This window comes from Pogona vitticeps, chromosome 5 (assembly GCF_051106095.1).
Source record: "Pogona vitticeps strain Pit_001003342236 chromosome 5, PviZW2.1, whole genome shotgun sequence".
NCBI lineage: Eukaryota > Metazoa > Chordata > Lepidosauria > Squamata > Agamidae > Pogona > Pogona vitticeps.
The window spans coordinates 141,000,322-141,025,806 of record NC_135787.1 but is presented as its reverse complement, the minus strand read 5'-3'; the positions used below and the strand labels follow the sequence as shown (position 1 = coordinate 141,025,806).

General features: G+C 38.0%; 1 long non-coding RNA gene across 1 annotated transcript in view; it reads left to right on the top strand.

Annotated features, from left to right (window-relative positions):
* The window catches only part of LOC144583322 (uncharacterized), a 28,066-nt gene extending 10,504 nt beyond the window's left edge, over positions 1 to 17,562 (top strand). The window contains exons 2-3 of the long non-coding RNA XR_013537046.1: positions 9,902 to 10,009; positions 10,221 to 17,562. This is a non-coding gene — a long non-coding RNA (uncharacterized LOC144583322). The remainder of the gene's footprint in view (positions 1 to 9,901; positions 10,010 to 10,220) is intronic.
* Positions 17,563 to 25,485: the final 7,923 nt, after the last annotated feature.

Below are 25,485 nucleotides of genomic sequence, written 5' to 3'. Positions count from 1 at the left end.
GTTTAGTGAGACAAACAGGGGCCATGAGGGCAAACGTCACACAGGACTTATTAGGGATGGGAGTTTTGGACTACAAATCCCTAATTCTCCATTCTGAGACTTCTACCAGACAGCCGGACACCTAAGTGTGGTTCAGCTAGGAAAAAGACATAAACATGAAATCTTTGAGGCCCAGCTCTGCCCCAGGGTTTCTGTTCCTGCCCTTGTGCTAGCTGGGAGCTTTCTTTATGAACAATGAGTTAGGCAATGCTTAGTCTAGTTAGGCCTTGAACCTTTCCAGTTTAGGATTTTGTTCCAGGTGAGCCACATTTAAGTGTTCATAAGGGGTTTGCCTGTCACGTAGAACTCCCAGAATGGAGAATTATGGGATCTGTAGTCCAAAACCAACCAACCAACCAACCAACCAACCAACCAAATCCTACCCCTAGTACTTAGAGTTCTCTGTTTGCCATGAACTTCAGCAGAGAATTCTGATCTCAACAAGAAGCATAGACATCTAACCATAGTAAATTATGCATCCCAGGATGTTGCAGAATGGAGCCTGGTGGTTAAACTACTATAATTGTGCAGTTTAGATACACTTTATTTCTGCACAATGGCAACAACAAGGAACATTACAATCAGGTTAAAACGCTGTACTGCAGCTAAAACTGTGCTCATGACCTGGGGTTCAAATCCCAGGTAGCCGGCTCAAGGTTGACTCAGCCTTCCATCCTTCCGAGGTCGGTAAAATGAGTACCCAGCTTGCTGGGGGGGCAATGTGTAGCCTGTATAATTAAAAATTGTAAACCGCCCGGAGAGTGCTTGTAGCGCTATGGGGCGGTATATAAGTCCAATAAATAAATAAATAAATAAATAAATAAATAAATAAATAAATATAACCATGTATATATGTGCCCATTGATTTTGTAAGAGCAAGGTGAAATCTCTGTGAACATTTTCTTTTTTAGCGCTAAATTGATGAACTTCCATGAAATATATACATCTAGAGGTTGTCCAGGACTAGATCCCCTTCATCAGCTTGATAGTACAACCAGAACTATTTATGAAGACTTCCTTGTGAGCAACAAAACATATAGATGTTATTATTAGCAAATAGGTGTCATGGGATACATGATACTAATGAAATAATTACCTTGAACTTTATTAAGTACATCTTCTTGGGAATTGTCATAAACAACTTTGCCAGCCTTGCCTGCCTCATCTTCAGCAACATTTAATACATTTCTTGGAGAGAGATTATGCAGTGTACTAAAATACATAATGCATTTTATAGTGGAGAACTAGGACAATTTCTAGCAATGGGGGAACAGTCTGTGCCTGAGCTCCATGATGTAGCTAATTATTGGTTGTGATTTAACTTACAATTAATCAGCAGTTTGCCTGTCATTGTTTTCATGCTTGAGCAACAGTTACAAATGATAGGCAAGGCCAGGACCTACACAAAGCTCATGGACATACTGTATGTCTAACAGTTTGTTTTCTATTTGCATTGGCATCCATGCATAGCCAGGTTAGGGGTGAGTGAGAATTTCAGTTCAGTTTTGTTCTGATCCTAATTTCCCTGACTTTACAACATTTCAGGGGGGAGACAGTGAACCTGACTGATCAGCCAGCCTGTCACTCACTGAGAGGGAATTTTGTTTTCGTTTAATTTTAAACAGAATAAGGAGACCATGGAATTGACAGATTTCCCCATCCTTCATCTGGAAACCTACCTACTTACTTACTTACTTACTTACTTACTTACTTACTTACTTACTTACTTACTTATTTATTTATTTATTTATTTATTTATTTATTTGATTTTTACCCCGCCCCTCTAGACAACGTCTACTCGGGGCGGCTTACATAAGTTAAAACACCTATGCCTCATCTTCAGTTTGGGGTGCCAGTTTTTCAAGCCTCTTTAGGATGCTTTGTGGCAGTATTCAACAAGGAAAGGGAATGATCTCTTCATGGTTGCCCAGTATCTACTGTTTCTAGTTCCCATTGAATTTAAAACAGAGTGTAAGACGAGAGAAACTGAACAAAGCAGAAGCAATAAAAGTAACTGAGAATTTTAGATGACAAATAAAAGATTTCACATATTTTTGAATTTTTAATATTGATCTTAAAAGATGATTAGCTTATCTTATTCAATTAGGGAATTCAAATCAGATATTCATTACTTCAACATAATTCCCATGAAGTTAGCAACGAAAAGTCCTCAGATATTTCAAAACACATCAAAGTTTAATAGAAAATACAGTCTAGATTAGGGCTTGTCTACAGAGACTTATTTGGTGCAGATTGATGTGGACTCCATAAGGTTGCTTAAGGTCAGGAAGTGATCTGATACACCACTGGGTGCAATCCTTGTTTTCAAATAACATACACACCTCAAGAGACCCCATTAAGTCCAGCTCTTTTAAGAAAACAAGATTTCCATCTTTGCCCTCTTCTGTCACCACCTGCTTCCAGGAGGAAATTTTCAATTTTTCTTTTATTTTTTCAAAGTGATGCAGTGCGTTAGTACTGTCCTAACACTTTTTAAAAAACCTTTTACTTTCACTGTCCCTCCATGGAGGAGGGGACGTGTTTAATTTCCTGATATTTTCTTCTTAAGTTACTTCAAAATATTGGCAAATTGATGATGGAGGGCAAATCAACAGCCACAAGCTCCACTTTGGTTCATTTCCAGCAATTGCAAGTGCTGGAAATGAACCAAAATGAACCTACCTGCTCAAAAAAAAAAAAAAAAAAAAAAAAAAATCAAGCATATTCTGCCTGAGTCTTAAAAAAGGAAAGTCTTGGAAATATCCAGCTTGTTCCTGCTGTAACGATTTCCTTTTCCAAATGAATTGTGAAGACATATTGGAGACATTTTTTTAAAAAAAGTAATGACCAAACAATCATACTCTCTAACTAATTTACTTCATCCTTCATTTTACCACCTGCCCAATATCCCAGGACTGCTATATGGTCAGCTGGGTTTTTACCCAGAAGCTGGACACATTTATCAAGATTCCCCCACTTTTATATTTCACCATCAGTTTGCCCAGTTCCAGTCTTCTTTTACAGCTTGCCTGCCCTGTTTCTGTGACATCATGAGGACAGGCCCCAATCTCATGGTTTGGCCTTGAATCTCAAGGAATGGCATGGTACTGATTAAGAAACCCTACTATTGTAGGGAGTGAAGTGGGAATACACAAAGGCCCGTACCTCCATGTCCACCTCCGAAAAATAAGCCAGACCTTTGAGGCTTCACACAATTGAGTGAAAAGAAGTGTGTGAGTGAGTTCAGTTGAATGCACTTATAGGATTTCTGTGATCAGGAATCATGAACAAGGGGGATATGAGGAGAAAAGGCTTAGGTATGTGCCCCCATCCCCACCATGCTTAGACCCTTTTTCATACATTGATTTGTTTCACTTTGGACAAATCCTAAAACATTCCAAGCAGCCTTCATTGGTTCTAATCCACACCTTCAAAATAGTTGTTTGTGCTTGTGGTGGACAGCCCACACGTCACTCCTGTCAGTCATTTTAGAGCTCTAGTGCAGGAGCCTATGACAAGACAGGAGTCAACAGAACTGTGTGTGACAGAGGGTCAGTTAGAGAGAAGACTGTGAAGTGTTTAGACAAGATATTGGACAGTTGGGATGTTAGAGAATATTAAAGAGTTAAAAGGAATTAGAAGTACATAGACATGCAGAATATATTGAGACCTTGATTAAAGTAACTGAATACATGCAATCTTACATGTAATCAAATTCATGTTTATTGAATGAAAGATAATAGAACATCCATGATTTTCCTACTTACTAATCCATAAGTAAACCTTGTTATATTTGGCAGCAAGATTGTAAGATTCATAATTGATATAGTGAGGATAATATCCTCTGGTGGCAGCGAATAAGGGGAAAAGAACAAGTTGTGTTCAAAGGTGAACTTGTGTGAGAGGCAAAACATACAGGGGGCACTAGGGGTGCGCGACAGCGCCTACTTTACATATATATTCTATTATTTCACAATAGTATCATGTAATGCTGCAGGGTCTATCTCCTTTCTCTACTCCCTCCTTTTATTGACTGTTTTCCTGTTTTCTCAGGTTTTTGTAAGGAACTAAGGTTTTTCATGTGTGACAAAAATACATGACACATTTCAGCAAACCGTGGTTAGGAATAACCAGGTTACCCGAATCATTTAAATCTGTTGACTTTTTAGCCACCTTGATAGTTTCAGTTGTTGGGATGACTATAGGAATAATCTAGCAAGAAATTATTCTATGCAAATGCCATTGAAATTAATGGCACTAGTTAATTGTAAATTAATATCAGTTCTACCAAACATCAGCATTCTCTTGCATATCCTCTTTTTCTTCTTTTGAAACGTGATACTCCAATTTCGCAGTAGCTTTTCCTTCTCCTCCCCTATATTTGAAAGGGTAATTGTCCAAAATTTTCTATATATCAAGTCAATCACCAATTTAGTTTGCAAGACCTGTTATTGAGAGAACCTTTTGGAGGTCCTTAATCCATAGTGTCATCATAAATCAGAAGTGAATCGATGGCACATACGTACCAAGGAGAATCTGAATCTGCTTGCTCCTGGCATCTGTAAGGAACCCTTATTTTGGCAGTTGGAAAAAAGATATTCTTCACTGTAACATCAAAATTTTGGAATGCTCTCTGTGGTTTCAGCCACTATCCAGGCTCACTGATTTTTGGAAGAAGGCCTAGGCACTTCTGTGTCCACTTTAGTAATCAAGCTGAAACTGTATACATAGAGCTGGTCTACAAGTATAAGATTAAAAACTATGTTGAAACCTGTATGGGATTGTAGCCTAAACTGATGCACCTAGTGACCGGTTCAGGACAAAAGGACCTCTGGAGTCCTCTCAATTATTTAGTGAGAGGAATTCTCCCTTCTCTTCTGATCCGCTCTTCTCTTCTCCTGAGTGATGCTATGATCAATTCATTTATACTGACAGAGGGCTTTTGGAATAAATGTCATCTGTGTACTGTTAATCAACAAAGGTGATCAGGACATTTTACTTGGATTGCTTGATTTTAATGAAATAAAGGGGTGTTGCCAGTTTAATAAAATGTTCTTTCTAATCTCATGGTTGACTACAAGAGAAGATAGCCATGATGGATTCTTTGAGAACCCCATTCTAACTGGAGAACAAACAGAAAACAAACAAACAAAGCACACACACACACACAGAGAAACATTAAGGGGACCATTATCCTAAACAGCACAGGAGAATGAAAGCCATTTTTCAGTGAAAGGTGGGTGGACAGGTGCAGTATTGTTCAAGCACATTTTAACTACTTCCTGAAATGCTGATTGTGAGGGTATAATGAATTTTTACAGAGCTGAGCCTTACTCCTCTGTTTGTTTGAGGCAAAACAAAGTGAATGCAGATCAGGCTGATATTTCTGCAAGTGATACCACGGAGGTCAGACTAGAACAGATGATTTATGGAATTGTTAGTAACCCTGTGTGATTAGGATGTGCCCTATTCCTTTTCTCCCTTGCTTCTTCTGTTGTTGCTTCTCCATTTATCTTCCCTTAGTTTCTAAAGGTTCCTGTACTGGGAAAATGTAGGCTTGATAGGAACAGAAGATTGAACATCTCTCTTTTAATTAATATGATTTATTAGGCTGGGAACTAAAACAATACGGCTCCCGATTTCATAGCTCCTCTCATTACTGACTTCTTTTATTGAATCCCCCTTTCTGATTTTTCTTGTTAGCTTTGATAAAATTCTTTTTTTAAAAAAAGATCTAAAAATAAATAAATACCAAACCCTGTGGAGCAGAATGCCTTTGAGTTCTGAATCTATTTATGAATCTGTTCGCTTCCACACTGGGATTATGACAATCATTTCAGAAGGCAATCATATAACAAGGAAGTTTATTATATTGCAGAGAAAGGAGAAGGTGGCTATTTCTGTCAGAATACAAAGTCTCCTTTGGCCTCCATCAAAAAGATATGTCCCTACACTGTCTCACTGCCTTAATTAATATGTGCTAGCAAACCTAGCTCAGCTCTTTCATTCTGGGGATATTAATCATCCACCGTATTGTCCTCCAATTAACTCCTTCTATAGCTGTACAGATATTTTTTAAAAAAATACTGCTTGTTGCAATAATTCCAGACAGCCTTTTTCTGGATCTGTCCCACAGAAGTGAGACTCATTTAATATAAATGTCTTGAATTACAATACTAGCATGCTATTACAGAGCTGTTGAAAAGGCTATCTTTGGTTTAGAGGGTTTCATCTCAATCTGCTGATATTTCTCTGAATTGATTGATAGTGTGCTGCCCTCAAGTGGGCAGGAGATACTGGTAGGACATGTCCTAGTGTGGGAAGCCAAGGAGCAAGGAAACTGGGCCAATCCAGTTGCACAAGTATTTGAACTAGTCTTCCAGCTTCTTGGGTACTGATATGTTCCTGGCCTCTCTTCAGGCCCAAATCGAACCCATCACAAATGGTCATGCTCCATGATTGAGGCTGGTAACATTTAGCAGTTGTGGCACACATACATTTCTAAGGAACTGTGTGGATCAATTTATTGCATATGTGTTATAAGCAATATACAAAAGAAAAAGGTGATTTTCTTGTTTTCTTTCCCCTTTTTACTAATCAAAGCTATCAAACTACACAGGCAAAATTGGAGCATCTCTCAAAATTCTTAATTATCTAGCTGCTAACTAAAGTTAGCTCTTCCTCTGAGGGGCAGTGGTAGTAAAGTTGTGCTAAAGGAAAGATCTATGATAGGTGAAAATGGGACATAACGTGGCAGGGATTATAAAGAGTTGGAAGGCATTAAATGTGATGTTTAAGTTTAATGTCACCTTAAAAGTTATGTGAATGGCTACGCAACTTAATTTTATAAAATATGGTATAAAATATTTCTATCTGATATGACAGTGGAAAATTACTTCAACACACAAAGACAGTTTTTGTCTCTGACACAGATCAGTGAGGTGTTTTTTTAGAGCTTACAACTCATATGAGTTTAGTGACATTACAAACAGGCTCCAAGTTTGGTCCCCTCAAGGCACAAGCCTTCCAATCCATACTTTTAACATGGGTATCTCAGGCAAGGAGTCATCGATTACAAATAGCACACTGCTGGAAACTGGAAATCCATCAGTGTTTCAAAGAAGTGACTTTGGTAGACTTTTGGAACCGAAAAATAATAACTCCTATCTGGGCACTAAAATTTGTTCAGTTTGGAAAGATGCATTTCAGCCTCTGTGTCTAGGAACATGATGATGGAGATGGCAAGCTTGGAGTACTCACCTTGCTCATATGATCCCCTTACTTGTGTGATGAGAACACATTAATGCTAACACTGGCAAACAGCTATAATTGCAAACAAAGCCTATGCTCACCTCCCTGTGACCAATTGCAAAGTATTTTTATTTGTTTGTTTGTTTTCCAGCTTTTACACCACTGTCACACTCCCGCAGTCCCCCTGTTTGTTTTTCTACACACCCAGGTTCCCATTCGGGCATGACATGTACTTTTCACCCTTTTTCGCTGCCACCAGAGGATATGTTCCTCTCTGTACCAAATATGACTATTAGATCAGTGTTGTCCAATATAACATTGTTTATTTATGGGTTTGTAGGTAAATCATATAAAGAAAATCATGGATGGTATATTATTCATTCAATAAACGTTGCTTTGGTTACATTTATGTTTGCTTATGTAGATTCACTTTAATCAAGGTATTTATATATTCAACTATTTATTTATTTCTTAGCACTTTTAACTCTTTCCAATCTTAACCACATACACTTTCCAAGACTTGTCCTATTCCTATCTCTTTCTCTATCTCTCTATTACTCTTCTCTCTAACACAACCACGGCCCTAGCTGCCTAAACTGTCTTTAACTGTCTTTCTTTCTCCTTTTATTTCCCTGGTTCTGCCCCTCCTGTCATGTCATAGGCTCCCACATCTGAGCTCTGACCTGACTGACAGGAGTGTTCTGAGAGCTGTCCGTCACAACCGCCCATCTAGATTCAGCGAATCTACTTTGGGCGGCTTACAGTCTGAAAGTAAAACAAGCTGATTTACAAACTACAAAAGGTGTGAAAAGCTCCTGCTGTGACAAGTAGACATTTTAAGTACATGAGATAGAAAAGGTGATAGAAAACCTGGAAAGAAAGAAAACTGAGATAAGATACCTCTATAATTTCCAGAGTGCATCAAAAGAATTAAATATCAGTCAGGGATTCTTATACAGTTTGCTGTATACATTAATAAACAGATCTCCTTATAGTCTTGTTTGCTCTAAACCCTTCACCAAAACCAGACACTGACTCTGGGAATTGATCAACTGGGATTTCATTGTACAGCATAACAGACTCAATGTGGCGTCCACCCTAAGTTATGCATTATAAGTTATGTATTATTCATAAGTTGCATGTTAATATGGTTGTGAGGTGGGGCCAGAGGGGCTGCTGAAGAGGCGGAGCCTGGGAGAGAAGTTCAGTCAGCGTCAGACTCAGAGAGAGGGCTAGAGAAGAGAATAGTTTGGGGTTTTGAGGCAGAGAGTGTTTAAGGAGTCATTGGGCAGTGATTAGTCAGAGTGTGACCGGTGTTAATTAATATAGAAGAGATTAAAGTAAAATATTGAAGCTTTGTGGAACTTTAAGAATGTGCTTAAGAATTATTCCTGAAACCACGTGTAATCAATAAACCTGTTTCTGTTAAAAAGTCAGTACTGAATGGACCCTAGTCTTTCATAAAGAAATATAAGTTGATAAAGAAATCAACTGGTGGCAGCGTCTCAAGAGGCATGTTGGGATAGCTTTGTGAGCTCTGGGTTTGGTGAAACAAGCAGGGGCCATGGGATAAACGCTACACTCTGCAAGAGTTGGCTTTTGCTTGAGGTTCCTGCTACTTCACTACTTTCAGATTGCATAGGACTATCCACTGAAACCCAGATGTGTATGCAAACAACATTCTTACTGTTAGTTACTTGTGTCAATAGTGCTATTGTCACCTTGCTTCTTCATTACCCATGCCTGCCTTGTATACAACCAATAGTTTTGCTTCACTCTACCATATCTGAAGAAGTGGATGGGGTCACAAAAGCTCACACTGGAATATAAGAGTAGTAATTAAGGTGCCACCCCATTTTAATGTATATAATTTTTGTTTCATTTTTGTCTGGATATATTTTGATCTGAACTTACCTCATTTGCAGTTTATACATAAACTGGAATAAAATTGGTCTTGGACACTTATCTACATGTTGCTATAAAATCTGCCAATAAAATAGAGCCCACACAAGAAATGAAAAGGGTGCACACAGTGTGGGGGGTGGTGTGTACAGGATGAACATATTAGGAAAAAGTGTGCACACAAAATCAATTTGTGTGAGCAAGTGTGCACATTTCGAGAAATGTATGCACAAAATGCATATGTTGGGAAAAACAAAGTTCACATATTGCTCCAAGAGCAGGAACTTAATGGTGGAAATCTCTGTTAAAACAGACATAGCCTTCTGATGATAATACAGAGTGAGTTCTTGGACAAGCTATGGACATGACTGGCAGCTATGGCTATTCTAGCCCTAGAATGGATCATCTTGGAATAGATCTGATTCATTTAACTCATCTGTTTCCTGTTGCCCCACTTTCTGAGTAGGTGAGCCATGAACATTTCAAACTCTAGAAGAACAATCCAATGTAAAGAGTAAAAGTACAAACAAAGTATGCATGCAGATTGTGCATTTCCATAGCCCTCATTCATTTGAATGGATGACTCCAGTACATTCTGATCAGTACTTGTACCAAACAATCTGAATAACTACCTGACATTTTAGGAACCTGATATTTGTCGGAACATCTCTCCCACAGAAGAGTAACCTATCCCATCTGCTCCTTACAGTTCATGATGTTAAAAATGGTGACACCTAAGGAATACAATAGAAGCAACACAAGCCACCATGCTATTTTGGTTGTGGCCCCTTCCCTTTGGAACAAGCTTCCAGCGGAGGTATGTTAGGTTCCTGCTCTGTCAGTTTTAAAGAAATTAGTAAAAACAGTATTATTTAAAGCCTTTTATTGGTGCTTTATTGCTTGAGATGGTCAAATCTGTTTTTAATTTGTTCAGTTCTATTTAGAAATAGGTGTGTTTGTTTTCAGCTAGGGACAGGGTTTTATCTATTTTATGGTATTTATTGCATGTGATTTTTTTTTCTTTTTAGATATGTGATTTTAACATGTTGCGAACCACCTTCCAGTTGCCATGATTCAACTTCCAGATCACCACACCTGGATGACAGAGACTCTTCACGGATACACCTAGAGAATGTGTGCACTATGGGGCATTCAATTGTTCATTCAATTTACATCAATAAATTTTTCTGTAGTTTTCTCATTAATTTTAACTTCCATGGATATAATGCACCTACAATGCATGTGACAATGATAAACTTGCAGCTTCAGAACAAAAAAGTGTTTCCCACCTACTAATAGCTCTGAGTCTTGCCTAAATCACAAAAAGTGCACAGGAACCAGCTCCTTTAATTTTAATGGAGTCAGTCTGACAGAAGAATGAAACAATACCATGGAGGATCAGACGTGCATGATTTCATCCCCAAATGTACAAGATTAAAAACTTTGCAAGCCTATGAAATCCCAATTGCCATTTGTCTGGCATTAGGATCAAAGCTAGCTTTGCAGAATTCCACTTTGCTACATGTGTTTAAATGCTATGCAGCTATAGATCAAATCAAGCTCAAGAGGCTGGATCTTCTCCCAGGAGGCACACTGGGGAATCAAACTCCCCACTCTTGTTCCAACTCAGTGAGCTATCTATCTCGAAGACAATAATTCCATTGGTTTCTCTATCCCCACTTCCCCATTGACTGCTGCTGATGGGAAAATGTGTAGCACAGTGAATCCAAAACATAACAGAGGAGGCAGAGCAACTTGAGGGCTGTTATTTTCTAATAGCATACGGTATATTCCACTGTCAGTATCTAGAGTTATTGCTAAGCCAGAAAAGTGTTCTTCTTTAATAATGAGTTACTAATAGAAATGCTGGTACTCGTATCAGCTGTGCATCTGAATCCTCCACTTAGTTCAAAACCTAATGCCTTTCAATGCCTTTCTTCTAAGAGGAGGTAGCTGGTCATACACTGTAGGGAAAAATGAATTATTTATTACTTAATTTATATACCAAGTTTCTGAACTAAATGTCCCCGGTGTCAAGCTGTAATAAAATAAGCATACAAAATAGATAGATGTAACGACAACAGATAAAACTAGTGGCCAAGCCAACTGAAAAAAAAAGTTTTGCTCTCTGTTTACCTCATGAATTATTGTCACAGACATATTCTACCCTAAATCAGAACAGATTTGATGGCATGTAATTACAGTATTACTATTTAGACCTACTGTGTTATGAGCAGTAGCCTCAAAACATGTTCAGTGGAACAGGCCACAGGACCATCTGAAATTCAACTGTTTGCAGAAAGCAATAAAAAAGTGGTTTTCCATAAAAATGAAATTGTACATGGGCACAGCTATTGTGCAGGCCCTTTCTCATGTTCCTGCCAAACATGCTTCACGTATTCATGTGCCATAAAAATGGGTCTGTCCAAGATAATCCCTCTCAAGCTTCAGATGACAGAACAAGATCAATCATTTTAAATAACCAGTTCACAAGCTGTTTAGAAGTATTTGTGGAACAAGTACAGTACTTCTCTTCTCTTCTCTTCTCTTCTCTTCTCTTCTCTTCTCTTCTCTTCTCTTGCCCCTGGGTCATCTTGAACAGTTTGAACAGACTGTTTTGGGATTATGGTGGTCTATATTTTCATAAATGCAGAGTATGGCAGACGATGACTATGTAAAACTAAGCCAATGTCATATAACAGTCATAGTAGTCAAAAAGCAGAAGGAAGTTGGCCTGTGGCAGCAGAAACCCTATAAAAACTGTTGAGAAGAATAAGATATCTGCATGGTTAGTGAGAGAACAAATAAAAATTCCCCAGTTAGTTACACGCAGCAGAAAAAGAGAAATGTAGGCAGTCTGCCTAAATTTTTTTTGCAACTTTTAAAAACAATGACATTTTAAGAGTAGCCCTGGCTTGTATGCTCGCCCATCCCCATTGTACTATATTATTCTGACAATGAACAGGTACATACGAGTACCACCTAATTTTATATATCTGAGCTCCTCTACATTACCCAGATCAAAATGCACTTAGGGAGAAAAATACTAATCCGAATAAACAGCCATTTAATATGAACCTTGAATATCAAAATAAAGAAGAATTGTGAAGAGAGAATTGCTGTTTAGAATGGGTAAAGTGTCAATTAAAAATGGTTACATGCAGTTTGTTCAAATGAATTGCTGGGCCTTATGCAATAGTCAATTTTCCTCCTTGAGTGATTACTCTATGGGTTTCCTCTATAGTTGAGATTGCTATAATGAGAAGACCGTTTGTTGTAAAGGAAAGGCTCTTCTGAACGAAACCAAGGGATAGAATACAATGAGCACAGAGGCTTATTGATGTGGTTTCTAAACATAACCTCAAGAATGGGGTTAAGAGTTAAGGCTGATGTGAGCATATAACTGGACATGAACTCTAAGACTAAAATCCAACTGTCTGCTTTCATTATCTATTCTAAAGCTAGCAAAATAGGGAATTCCTTCTTCCTTCTACTAAACCATACATGGTGTCCACAAATCCTCTCCACAGGATTTCTCAATATGTTTTTGGGAAGTACAGGTGGCCACAGGAGATAGAAGGGGCCATCAGTCCTGTTGGAAACAGGAGAATTCACATGTACAATTGAATTCAGGCTTAAATATAAATTACTATATATTTTACTTACATGAACTTACAAAATAATATCCTAGATATTGTAAAGAAATCATGTAAGTTTTTTAAATCCACTGAAATCGGGCTCTCAGTCTTTCAAAACTGAATAGCTAGCTTGACAATGTAATCTGTTCCAGCTAGATTTTCAGATGAGGGAAACCAACAAGTTGCTTAAAATGAGAAGAAATATTGACTAGGCTAGTCATTTTCATCTGGGCCCTGGCAAGGCTTGCAGATCAGGGAAAGAAGTGGTAAGTAGAAACTGAAAGAAAGAGTGGGTAGAAACTGACAGAAAGTTGTTAAAAGCAGTATGAAACCTCACTCTCTGAAGTCAAGTTTGCCAGGTCAGTACCGGTGTAACTTTGAATAAAAAGAAAGAATAAAAATTCGGCATTGAGACTTGTAGGCAAATGAAATTGTAATGCTCTGATTAGTGAAGAAGCACCCCAGGGCTGCTTACATTTCTCACTGTGAGGAACAAGAGAAAAACATTATAGTTGGAAAAAGAGATTCAGTTTGGATACCCTGCTAAAATCTTTCTCCAGTGTGGGAACAAACCTGAGAAAAGTTGGTCTTCTAGTTACAAGGTGGGGGATACTTGGCTCTGTAATACTATGAGTGAGAAAGATGCTGAAATTGTTGTTGATCACAAGCTGAATTTGGGCCAACAGTGCAATGTGGCTGCAAAAAAAGAGAAATGCTATTTTAAACTGCATTAAGAGAACTATAGTCTCCAAATCCCATGAAGTACTAGTCCCTCTCTATTCAGCACTGGTTAGGTCTCATCTAGAGTAGTGGTCCCCAACCTTGGGCCTCCAGATGTTCTTGGACTTCAACTCCCAGAAATCCTGGCCAGCAGAGGTGGTGGTGAAGTCTTCTGGGAGTTGTAGTCCATGAACATCTGGAGGCCCAAGGTTGGGGACCACTGATCTAGAGTACTGTGTCCAGTTCTGGAAACCAGACTTTAAGAAGGATGCCAATAAACTGCAGCAAGTTCAGAGCAGAGCAACAGGGATTATTAAAGGGCAGGATCTCTTCTCAATCATCCCAGAAAGCAGGCCATGTAATAATAGGCTCAAGCTACCAGAAACTAGATTTTGGATGAAAAAAAAAAAACCCTTCTTAACTGTTAGAGCAATACGACAATGGAACCAATTACCTTGGGGGGTGGTTGGCACTTCAGTGCTGGAGGCCTTAAGAGAAAATGGCCAACCATCTGTCAGATCTGCTTTGATTTGGATTCATGCACTGAGCAGGGAGCTGGTGATTACCTTGATGGTCTTAGAGCCCCTTCCTACTCAATTTTCTATGATTCTATGACTATAACTCCAGAATCTGCCAGTTATAATATGATTCTTCACTGTAATTTGAACAAGTCTGTCTACATGTAACTGTTTACAATGTTCTATTGCTCCATCTTCATCCGAACAGTAAGAAGCACATCCACTTCAATTTTGCCTGGGCTAATCTTCTAGCTTTGCTTAATAGTACGGGGGCATATTTTGAAATGGTAAATGTGGAATCCAGCAGGAGCAATTACTACCCAGATGAGAATTCTCTGATTAGTTCCTTATTTTCCCCAAGTGAGTCCAGAGCTGTGAATGTTGCACAATTATCTGCTTCAATCTTCTTTAACTGAAGCCTGTTTAAGTACCGTGAGTCATCAAGCTCACCAAATAGGCACATCAGGACCTTTGCGAAAATTGGATAAAATTCTGAAACTAGACACTGCCTGCAAGCCTCTCTTTCTATTACGAAAGGGGTGAGCAACATATGACCTGTAAGTGATTCCGAGGGCCATCTTTTGTAGCATGTCTGGGGCCTCTCCTTTTGCTGCTACATCTGGATGGTTTGATGATCATTGCCATGCTACACAAATTTCTATTCTGGCAGTGAGGGTGGCCCCCAAAAATTGGCTCCTAGACCTATATAGATCTCCCTTATGTTATAAATATAAAGGCTCCTACTATAGTGAGTCTACTGACCCAGCAAGTTCTATACTTTGTGGTTTAAAGCCTATTAACACATTGCTCAATATGTAGAATTAATCTCTGCAAGAGAGACTAGAGCTGAATTTCCTAGCCTAGATCTCCAACAAGTATATATTGAACAGAAATGTTTGTAAAGCTTCTCTTAGTGTGAGCAGCTGCTTGTGTATAAGTATTCCACACATCTAGGACTCTGTTCAACTGAGGGTTGCCGGTAGTGTTGAGTACCAATGTACCAGCAAGCATTAGCAGCGGTCATGGCATGACACATGGCATAAGGGAGCCTATATAAACTCCATGTGATAGTTATATGCAAATTTACTGAGAAGTAGGGATGTAAATCCTTGCTTCTACAATCCCTGCACTGAGGACAAAAAACTACAACATTATGCTTCTCATCATAGGATGTGATAAAGTGTCTTGTAGGATTCTCAACCAGAGAACAAGAATTATTTTTGAGCGATTTAAGCAAAATTGCACAAATAACACAAAAGGTACAAAGTGACAAAGGTGGCTGCTTTGTTGCATAGACTTTGTATGGATTAAACGTTTGTTTGCATTTTTATAAACAATCAATCATTGACTGAAATACATAACTGACAACTAGAGTAGGTCCATTGAATCAGTGGGATTTACAGATTCCCACTGATTCAATAAGCCTACTTTAGTTGTGACTTACTACTGGATTACAGCCAGTGTGTGCTTTGTTTCTCAAGGAGAAATGGCACTAATCTTGTTCAGAGACAATTTGCAGACATTGAAGTGTCTTGTGAAAAAGAATTTCACAAGTATTCTTAACTTGCTTTCTCAGAAATACACACTCTCGCCACTACTATTTATTTTGACTCTAGAAATATTAACCGAACAAATCAGAGATAAAAAGGAATTGAAAGGATTGAAAGTAAAAGGCCAAAACTACAAACTTCAGGCTTTTTAGACGACTTAGTCATTATAATGGAAGATCCAGTGCATTCAATAGAAGATCTGATGGCCACGTTGAAAAACTTTGGTGATATGGCAGGAATGAGAATAAACCAAAAGAAAACAAAAATACTTATTAAAAATATAAGAGAACAAGAACGGCAGAAGTTAGTAGAGAAGACGAACTTCCAAGAGGAAAAGAGAATTCGATATTTAGGGATCCAAATTACAAAGAAGACGAGAACACTATCTAAAGATAATTATATGAAATTGATGAAGGAGATACAGAACAATTTGGAGAAATGGGATAAACTACAATTATTGTTGTTGGGAAGGATTGTGATGATTAAAATGAGTGTCTTGCCAAAAATTTTATTATTTCAGACAATTCCTATCATATTAAAACAGACCTTTTCCCAAGAACTTAATAAGATAATCATGAGATTTGTATGGCAAGGTAAAAAAACCAAGAACTAAAATTAAAGCAATGCAAGATGCCAAACAAAGGGCGGGCTTTGGTCTTCCAGATTGGATTTTGTATTATAGATCTTGTATTTTAGATTGGATAAAAGAATGGATAACTTTGGAAAATGATAGATTACTCAACTTGGAAGGACATGATTTACAGCTAGGCTGGCACGCTTATCTACGGTATAAAAAGGATAAAGAGCAAAAAGCATTTTAATTTACATATGATAAGAAGAGCTTTATTGGGAATGTGGAGAAAGATTATAAAACAAATTTATCACAAAACACCTGTACTGTATGGGTATCACCTATAGAGGCCTTTACACAACCTACAGTAATCTCATGACAAAAGCAAAACTTTTAAGATAGCAAGATTTATTTTAAAAGGATGGTAAATTAAGGTCTAAAGAAGAGCTAGAGACACACAATATTTATATAGACTGGTGGTCGAGAGCACAGCTGGAATCTAGATATATGAAAGACAAAATAGAAGGTTTCAACTCAGAACAAACGATGTTTGATAAGTTTTTATTAGGTTCAAAAGATAAAATAGCTAAGAAAATCTATAACTATCTGTTGGAAATCAAAACATAGGGCATAATATTGATATTGATCAATGGTTGAAAATATGGCAAAATAATATAAAGCTTACAAGATCAGTTAATTTAAAGGAGAATATATACAGGATGTTTTATAGGTGGCATATGACTCCAGAAAAGTTTTCAAAGATTTATACAGATGCATCAAATGTGTGTTGGAAATGTGAAGCACATGTGGGAAGCTATTATCATATGTGGGGTCATGTAGAGTAGCAAAACAGTATTGGAAAAGAGTACATGCTGTAATGCAAAAAATATTGCTTTGTAAGGTGCCATTAACCCCAGAACTGTTGTTATTGAGTATGATACCTGATAACATAGATAAGACAAAGGAGTATATAGTTATATACATAGTCACTGCAGCCAGAATTCTTTATGCCAAAAATTGGAAAGGTCCGACGGTACCAAAACAAGAAGATCTCATAGAGAAGATACAGGAAACAGCGGAAATTGACATTTTATCAGACGTGATGAAGGACTGTCCTTTACAAAAGGCAACTGAAAGATGGGACTTATTCTATAAATGGATTAACAGACAGCGTATGAAGAGCATACATTGAAATGAGAACTTAAATCTGGAAGGCAGAAAATAGTAAAAAGAGTAATTTGGAATTTTGATATGGCAATATGTATAGAATGGATGTTAGTATGTTATTGTTTCTCCACTTCCCTCTTAACCTCAATTCCCTTTTCCCTTTTTGTCACCCCTTGTTAAAAATAAAAATTAAAATTAAAAAAAAACTTACCTTCTCGGAAATAAGGATGGGTCAGAATTTAGTTTGATTCATTTTTTAATCAGCTTTTTCCTAAATCCCCAAATTTCTTCAAAGATTCAGTGAAAGAGTTTGAGAATAGAGATGGACACATGCCACTGGTTCGATATGGTTTGTTTCCTGGCTGAACAGCTGATATGCGGTTTGGCACACTACCTCCTCCTGTGGGCACCCTCTCAGTGGCAACATTAAGAGGAAGTGGGGTGGTACATTGTCAACAAGTGGGTGCTCGCTGGAGGGGGTGGGGCATCAAACCACAGACTAACTGTTCAGCCAAAAAACAAATTGCGCCGAATCAGCAGTTTTTGCCCACCTCTATTTGAGATTATTTTTTAAAACCTGTCTGTGGCAGAAAGCGAAACTGGCAAATCTTTCTATCTCTGCACAGAAATAAGATCCGATGTGTTCACTGGAGCTTAATCACTGGTTGGTTCACATATTGACTGTGAAACAAAGTGTGAGGTGGGGAGCCCGGGGGAAAAATAACAATAGACGGATTGCCTTGTAAAACCTCATTCCAAGAAATCATAAAATATCTATCTCTTATCTTGAACTACACGACAATATTGTTGAGTGTTGCTCAGAAATTACTGTTTTGATATATAGATCAAATTGCAGAAAAATACTCTACTTTAAGAACAATTCAGTGCGAAGTTAAACAATGTGGTATAAACCATCGAGGAGAAAATCTTCACTGTGCCAGTAATATAAATCTGATTTTTTTAAATAAAGACTTCCTGTGGCATGCAATTGGGGAAAAGTATATTTTGGAATGAAAAAAACTGATCTGATTATTTCTTATTCCTGTCCAAAACAACAACAACAAAAAGTCTGTAAAGTTCTTGGTGATGGAGAGACACTCCCCTGCCTACAACTGCCACACTTCTAGAAACAGGATGTATTATAGATTTTCATTTTGATGTTGTTACTTTCCTTGGGTAAGAGTAATAATTACATGGAATCTCCCATCCAGCATGGTCAACACATTTATAAATACTTTATGATCAAAAATATATTAAACATATTGGCCAGGATCCTGTTCCATACTTTTGCATGGTCAATGGAAATGATGTCATCACCAGCAGCAGAATGCTACTCATTTAAGACTTCCTTTTTTTTAGTTTCAGGGATACAAAACTTGTTTCATTGTTTGCGAGTCACTGTTTTAATAGTATAAGACACATTGGGTCCTTTTTAGGAGAAATAAAGGTTAAAAATATTTTAAACAAATACGTACTATTCTAGAAATATTTGGAAATAAGTATTTTAATAAAGATATGGACTTAAAATAATTATCAGGGTGGGAAACAATTGATATATTGATAGCCTATCAAGAAATAGAAGCTGGCAGGATAACTTCATGGCTGTACCAGGGGTTAGAAAATCCATTCTCCACTGGGCCTCCTGAGAGGTGGACCCAGAGTGCCACCTAAAGAAGGGACTGGGAAGCCATTTTTGAGTAAGTTATGCCTAGAAAACCTTGGCAAGTTGCAATTGACTTGATGACTCATAATAATTTTTTATTATCAATAAAAAGCAAAGCTAAGTGTGCTGCTTATACACCACTCCATAGCACTAGAAGCAGGAAAGTTTTCAATTTAATTATGCAAGCTACACATTGCATCCCCACCTACCCAACCAGCAAGCTTGGTACTCAATTTACTGGCCTCAGAAGTTCAGAAAGCTGAGTCAACTTTGAGCTGGCTACATGAGCCCACTGGGATCAAACTCAGATCATGAGCAGAGTCTTGACTGCAACCTTGCTGTTTAACCACTGTGCCAGAAAACCCCTTATAAATATATCCAGAAACATTTCCTCTGTATTAGATTTTTAAAATCTGTTATATTATGTCAACTCTTCTTTTAACAGATAAAAAAAGAATCCATTTCACAATCTGCTATAACTCAATGGCCTAAGGGAAGAATTTCCTTTACCCTGTTCTTACTAATTCTGTGTGTGAATAAAGCACATCACATTTCACCATTCAATTGAGATGTAAACATTTTATGGGTGTGTGTGTGAGGAGAGTACAGTGGTGCCTTGCATAGCGACATTTATCCATGCAGCAAAAATCGCTGCTAAGCGATTTTGTCGCTATGCAATTTTTAAAAGCCCATAGAAAGGCATTAAAACCTGTTTAATGCGTTCCTATGGGCAAAAAACTGACCTTAAAGCGAAGATCCTCCATACGGCGGCCATTTTCGCTGCCTCTTAAGCGCAAAAACACAGTGGGCAGCCATTTTTTTAACCCGGTGGCCATTTTGGAACTGCCGATCAGCTGTTTAAAAATCATTGCTTTGCGATGATCGGTAAGCGAAACAGAGAACCGATCATCGCAAACAGATAAAACCCCATAGGAAACATCGCAATGCGATCGCTTTTGCGATCACAAAAAGTTAATCACTATGCGGTTTCGTCGCTAAATGGAGCGCCCGTTAAGCGAGGCACCACTGTATTCAGAATTCCATTCCAGAGCAACTCGAATTCTTGATTTAGATACTAAATCCTTTGATTCACACATCCGTCCTAAAACTAAGCATATTTAGTGATTTGGGTAGTTCTTATTCCCAGATAATTGTGCATAGTGTTTCGGCCTCACTTTGGCCTCACTCACTAGCTACCAAAATTCAGACTAAAAACATTATTTCACCAACTTTCATTATTATTTTTTAATATTTAAAATGTGAAGGAGTGAGACATAATTAAAGGCTTTGTGTGTAAGGATAAGAACAGAAGCCACTTCTCAAGAAGATGAGACCAACTTATGTAATCAGTTGGTGAGGCAAGTGAGTGGAATGAAAACTTTAAAAAAAATATCACAATTTCCAGGGGACTACAAGGGTGTGTGAGATGAGGAGATCTTCCTCTTTTGCTCTTTCTGTCATTTTAGATGGAAGAGCTCTCACCATTTGACTTTTTAAGATTGACTCAAAGGGGAAAGACTGAACATTGGGGTTCGGGAAAGATAATGTACTGCTGATTAGGTAGTTGTATGTATATAAGCTGCATATAACAAAAAATTCAGATTTTAGTGAATGGGTCAAAAAATGAACCAAAACAAAAATCTGCCCAGTTTGTTCTGGGCACATTGATTGGGTAGACAGGTTACCATTTTATACTTATTTGCCAATGGGAAGCTTCTCAAATTTAAAGAAAGAAAGAAAGAAAGAAAGAAAGAAAGAAAGAAAGAAAGAAAGAAAGAAAGTGTCAGAGTATAGAAATTTTATAAGCCTGAACCTGTATATGTGTTTCATTAACAAGCTGCCATTGCTCACAGATGTGAGAGTGCTGAATCACTCTGGACATGATGTAATGACTTGAAACCAGGAGAAGACCAGGTGCAAAGCATGAAGTCATCTGTTTTCTGATTGGACAAAATATGCCATGTACATGTATATAAGTGGACTGTGTGTTTGCTTTTTTCTCTTCCTCCACTATCACTTGCTGCCACACATGCTGCCAGTTTGTATAAAGAGTTCCTGCTGTGCTGTTAAGATACCTGCCTGTATATAACTGTAAATACGTGTAAATACAACTGACTTGCAACACAAGAAGAACTGGTAAAGTGTCTTCAATAACTCTGCGTATTCTACTGTAGCCAAAAACCCTAACAGAAAGAAAGAAAGAAAGAAAGAAAGAAAGAAAGAAAGAAAGAAAGAAAGAAAGAAAGAAAGAAAGAAAGAAAGAAAGAAAGAAAGAAAGAAAGAAAGAAAGAAAGAAAGAAAGAAAGAAAGAAAGAAAGAAAGTGAGGAAAGTAACCTTGATTCAACTCCTCACATTTGCTGTATAACACTTGGGCTCTAATGGACACCTCTGTGGATTTTTGTTTTCTTTCTTTTTTAAAAAATATTCTTTTCATCCCAGATCTGAACACATTTGCAAAGGTTAGTAAATTTGTATCAAAATATAAAGTGTATTTATTTATTTATTTATTTATTTATTTATTTTATTGCATTTATACCCCGCCTATCTAGTCGAACAACCACTCTAGGCGGCTACCATCATATATAACAATATATAAAATGTAAGAAGTAAAAGAAAAAAGAAACCAAGTATAAACTGGAGGGAGAGGCAACTCATGAACAGCTTCCCTCTTTTAAACATCGATATTCCCTGTGCAGGTAATGTTCCGGTCTCCTGTCTTTCTGTAAAATGTTGTGTGTTTTATTTTTCAGGAAGAAAAGAAACCCATTTCCATGTGTCTCAAAGAACCACTGCATGTCATGGTTCATTTGCCATTGCTTGTCTTTCTCAAATCAAAATGGCTTTTTAACTGCTCCCATTACTAAGTTCAAATCATCCCAAATTCCTCTCGGTTGTCACTGTTTGACATTTCAGGCTTGATCCTGGCATGTCAGACCAATGGTGGGCTCCACTCCAGCAGAGAAACAAGCATAGTATAGCAAATCATACTGGTGCTCTGTTCTGAAGGAAGCCTTACTTCACAAGGTCAAAGTACACAGCAAGATCATATTGCCATAAGTGAAATAAAGTGAAGGGAGACCTCTGAAGAGTGACTTTTTTCTTTTCTTTTGGAGAGAAGTTCCATCTCTCAAGCAAGTCTTTAACCCCAGGGCAGCATCTCATACTTGCTTGTAAAGAGCATCTCACACAGCTGGTGATATATAAATAACAACAACAAAAAATACAGTGCAGAAGACATATTTTTCTACTTATTAAAGGTTTCTGAAGAGTGGTAAGAGGAAGTGGAATTAGAATTCCTAAACCTTAAACAATCTGCAAGGCAAATGTTATCCTGGCATATAAATGCAGAAGCATAAGAGCAGAGCTGAATCTTTCTGTGGAAAATCTCAAAGCTGTTGTACAGGAAAATAAAACCCTCCGTTCATAATAAATCAGGCAGACATGCATAAACTAAGTCAGCTCATCCAAATGCATGTTAGTTACCGTATCCAACTGTTTCATACATTGGAATGTCTTAGTAAAGGGCTGGAGTAGCAGAAGGAAGAAAAAAACCCTAAGCAGCTACTTTTAGCAGTTATTCTTAATACATTGTTGATAATAATTATTACTACATACTGTCAAGTTGATTCTCATTTGAGGAGACCCTTTTACAGCATTTTTAGGTAATGAGGAGTAACTGATCAGTTACTGCTGCCGATTGGTTTTCGGGCACAATTCATAGTGCTGGTTTTAATCTATAAAGCCCTAAATGGCCTGGGCCCAAGCTACCTCCAAGACTGTATCTCCCATTATGAGCTGGGTCGGGTGTTAGGATCGAGAGGCCTTTCTCCCAGTCTCACCACCTTCACAGGTGGAGACACAGGAGATGGCCTTCTCTGTTGCTTTTCCCAGACTTTGAATCTCTCTCCCACAGGAGACCGGACTGGCCCCATCTTTGCTGTCCTTCCAATGACAAGCTTTCTCTCAGTGACTTGCTACATGAGTGACTTTTAGGTGGACTGTTATGCATTACTACTCTGACAGGGTCTTTAGTACTACTTGTGTTTACCATCTCTAAGGGTGGTATTTGTTCCTTTTTAGTATTTGCATGCTTATTGTTTTAGCTTCAATATTGTCTTTTAATGATATCAGTTGCCTATTTATACTCCTTGCACTTAGCTTTAAATATTGTCCCTTAATGATGTAAACCACCATTGTATATTTATTGTATTCAGCTTTAAATATTGTCTTTCAAGAATGTAAGCTATTTTGCATCTTTTTAAAGGGAAAAGGTGGGGTAAAATATTTTAAATATGTAAATAAACTGATGAATACATTGAAAGTGAAAATAGGGGCTGTCTTAGAAGATCTTCTTGCAGAGTTCGACTGTGATCTGATCATAGGAGTGGAGAAGTGTGGCTAACATGACATTTTCGGGCTTCCACTCCCATCAGCCTTAGCAAATAACTAGAGCTGATGGAAGCCATGGTCCAGCAATGTATGGAGCTGACCTTGAAGATGAAATTACCTGTGTCTGTTTCTGTGGTTTATGTCAAGATGTGAAATTTTGTGTATACAGAGCATCAAAATAATTGGAGCAAGGCATAGAAAAAGTAGCCCTGAAAATGAAAGTGCTTTTAAAATTGAGTTTTGAACAGCAGTTTACTATAAATAGTTGCAAAACAAACAGCCAGCTCTCTAGCCATATATCTGTTGTTTTATCTGTTGTGGGCTGCCTTCGGTTCCCTACAGGGAGCAAGGTGGCTGCCTCTGCTGTTCTGGACCAAGTTCAAGGTTTTGGTTTTTGCCTACAAAGCCCTCCATAATTTGGGACCAAATTGTGACTGCCTAGTGGCCAATTGTAACATTGCACTTTCGAAATATTTACAAAAATGCTAGGGCCAAAGCAAAGAATTCTTCCCTCACCATTTAGGACTGTAAAGAAAATTGCATTAAATCTGGCAATGTTGACTACTGTAAGTGATGTTACTCATTACGCCTAAATAGTAACTGTAATTACTAGTTATATTATTTATTGTCCCTACAGCAACTACTTTACTAGTATTTAATTATATATGAGTTCTGGGTATTAGCAGTGAGTCAGCAGCCATAGATACTGCTGAGCTCTAATTCCCATGGAATTAGAGACCAGCAGTTTGCAAGTTGTGTAGTAAAAACAGATAGGGGACTCAAACTGCCTCACTTTCAGACCCACACCCATTGACAATGGTTAAACATAACTAACATTCAGGGCTTCTTTTCATCTCACCTGCAGGTTTTTAAAACTGCCAAGAGCATCAGATTGGCAAGGGTCTGACAATTAAGAGATCAGAGCAAGGTTAAAAGAAAATTAACTTTTTCCTTCTTGCGACAGCTCAGGAAAATCCATCTTTTCAAGTTAATAGAGGCAATTACTTCACTGAACACCACCTTCAGAGAAGGCATTTCCTCCTGGGACAGGAACAAGACTAAATTAGCCCCTCCCCAGTGGATCATGCTATCTTGAGTATTATCTTCACCCTCAATGCTGAGATGCCTGCAAAGTGAACTGGGAATTCTTGCCAAAGGTCCACTTTAGAGAGAAACGAAGTGTGAGGAATTTTGGTTGATTTTCACAAAAATATGCGAACAAATTTGTTGCAAAGCAAAAGGAAGCACTGCAGAAATGACATTCTTGTCAGCTCCAAGACAAGGCAAAGCTCAGTTCATTAAGGAGTTAGGTACCTTGCTGTTGTTCTTGTTGCAGAGTTTTGATTTTTGGTTAAATTCCTCTGATTGCACAGAAGTTCAAGGATATTCAGTGCAAAAAAGTTTCTCAGATTAGTCCATCCCTTTTTCTCATCAGCAGGCACTTACAGTCTCATTAACTCACTCTAAGACTTTGTAAGAATAAATAATAAAAGGTTTCATTTACTTACAGTGTAAACAGATCAAACAGCAAACAGAGAACAAACATGACTGCTCTCAGCAACAGGCCTCAACAGACCACTAAGAGGCTTCAGGAGAGGTGTCTCTCTTTGACTCAAAGGCAGACTGATTAAAAACTTATACTCATCCACTAGTTGCCAAGTCAGGTATAATCTTCAGGGGAACTTAACTCCGGGAATTCCAATTTGCAAAGGCGTGAAACAGGGCTGCATTCTTGCTTCAGCACTTTCCAAATTATTTTTAAACGATCTAGCCCCAGCCTTATACACAATCAATGGGCAAGCCCCTAAACTTGCTCACCGCCATATTCCCATCCTCCTATATGCGGATGATGCTGTTGTACTGTCATGCTCCCAAGTTGGACTGAAGCGTTTATTATGTCAAACTATGACTTACCTCCATCTTAACGATCTAACATTGAATACCAGGAAAACAAAGATCTTAGTTTTTTCTAAGTCATGGAAACCACTCTCATGGTCAATACAGGGAAGCATTATTGAGCAGGTCAAATCAATCAAATACTTGGGGATCAGTTTTTTTCTACAATGGGAGCTGGCT